This window comes from Gossypium raimondii, chromosome 8, assembly GCF_025698545.1.
Source record: "Gossypium raimondii isolate GPD5lz chromosome 8, ASM2569854v1, whole genome shotgun sequence".
NCBI classification, from domain to species: domain Eukaryota; kingdom Viridiplantae; phylum Streptophyta; class Magnoliopsida; order Malvales; family Malvaceae; genus Gossypium; species Gossypium raimondii.
In genome coordinates, this window is record NC_068572.1 from 43097746 (window position 1) to 43099947 (window position 2202).

The window sequence follows — 2202 nt, forward strand, 5'->3', positions numbered from 1 at the left end:
ATCTAAAGACTGCCTTCGATGTTGTGACACAGCTGAGGATGTCATGACACACCCCTGAAGATACCCTGAAGATGACCATTCAGCCCTCAATGTCGCAACACAGGACCTGGTGTGTCGCGACGTCACCTCTGTATATGAAATAATTACAATCCAGGGGCATTTTAGTCCGCACAACCAAACGTTAAACATGAGGACAGTAGCTAACCTAGGGTTCAGGATGACGACAATTCTAAAGTCTATAAATAGACTCATTTAACACATGTTATGCACAACTTTCGTATTGTATAAATTTATTCTTAGATTTAGTCTTTTATTTTTCTTTTTTCTTAGGCTTTAGGTTTATTTCGATTTTGTTATTTGTTCTTGTGCAAGAAATTAGATTTATGAAACATAATCAAATACTGTGAGGATTCTGCATTCAATTCTAATACAAATAAGACTTTTTCTAAACTTTATACTCTTGAATTATTATTCATTTTTACTCATTCTATCAAGTTTATATTGTTTATGAGGGGTTAGCAAGTAAAGGTATGATTAATTAACTGTTTTGCAAGGTTCTCCTAGCGGATCAACTATTTAGGAAAGGAAGAATCTAAACCCTAGGCTTGACAACCCTAGAAAGTCATTAAGGTGGGAATTAACCCAAATTTGGTATGGCATATCCATGAATACCTTAACCATGAAACAATTTGGATTGTGAGGTCGAGAGATAACTAGTTATTTTCGGCTCGTTATTCTAGTGGAAGATCAGAAGATTCTACTAGGTTATTGATTAGTTGATTGAACAAGAAAACTTAAAGTGACAGCTGATTATGTTTACCGAAACAAGCTAATCATCTATGCCCATATTTGATATATTTTATTATTTGATTTCTACTGATATATTTCTTTCTTCATTATTATTATTAGTATATATCACCAAAACCTTTCTTTTTATATCATTGTAATATAATTCATTTAAAGTACTAATTAGATTTTTTTATGCTTAGGTTAGAATTAATTGTGTTCGCATCCCTTGGGTATGATCCTTAAAGTACTCATCTACTTCATTGTAACTACATTACAACCAGACCCGTATACTTACGGGCATCGCCTTTTAATATATTTTGTGTAGGATTTCTACCCTAGACGTTGGTACGTCCAGAGGTGGTCAAGTTGTTGGCGCCGTTGTTGGGGAGGCAACGTTACTGATTTAATTTTAATTGTTCAATAATTAGGAAACTTTTAGATTATAGTTACAATTTTATTATTCTTTCAAATCTTTTCTCTTTAGGTTTAGTTTATGACTTGTAGTAAGGGAACACCTATAGATCCAGTCACAGATCCATAAAGAATAATCTGAAGGAATCATTGGAAGCAGTAGCACCAGCATCAACAACCAATGTAGAATCAACTACCTCCTAGAGGTAATTTACCACCACGTGAGAATCCACTATCCGACAAGCCTAACAATAACAACCTACAAGACCCACCACTTCCATCACAGCTACCTGTAACAATATCATGGTGTGTAACGAAAGGGCTGTGAGGGAATATGTGCTATTGAATATGGATATGGTTCAAGAGAGTATAACTAGGCTAGCCATCATGGCCAATAATTTTGAGATCAGGCCAACTATGATCCAGATGATCCAAAATAATTTGCAATTTTGAGGAACGATGACAGAAGGCCTGAGTTAGCATCTAAAGCGATTCCCCTAGCTTTGTCATACCTTCAAGTATAATTGGGTCACTAATGATGCTATTTGTCTTAGGTTGTTCCCCTTCTCATTAACTGATAACATATTTTCTTGGTTAAATTTCCAAGCACCAAGATCAATCATGACATGGGACAAACTCACAGGAGAATTCCTACAAAAGTTCTTCCACATTACCAAGACTGTCCTGCTAAGAAAGGAAATTTCTATGTTTCAACAATCAGAATGAGAAAGTTTTCACGAAGCATGAGAATGTTTTAAAACAAGGATTTAGAAATGCCCACACCATAGATTGCCTGAGTGGTTACGATTGTAAATTTTTTACAATGGGTTGGATGTGCACTCAAGGTTAAGATTGGATGGAGTCATAAGAGGTGCCTTAATGAACTGAACATATGAGGGTGCATACGAATTAGCAGAAATAATAGTGATGAACTCCTGCCAGTGTGTAATTGAATGATACACATATGGCCATAGACCATCTACGGTAAAGGTTGTCCATAAG

At 35.5% G+C, this 2202-nt stretch overlaps 1 non-coding gene across 1 annotated transcript; it reads right to left on the bottom strand.

Annotated features, from left to right (window-relative positions):
* Positions 1 to 1884: 1884 nt before the first annotated feature.
* Positions 1885 to 1991, bottom strand: LOC128032128 (small nucleolar RNA R71). The gene has a single exon (XR_008188258.1). It is a non-coding gene; the product is annotated as a small nucleolar RNA R71 (small nucleolar RNA).
* Between the last annotated feature and the right edge of the window lie 211 nt (positions 1992 to 2202).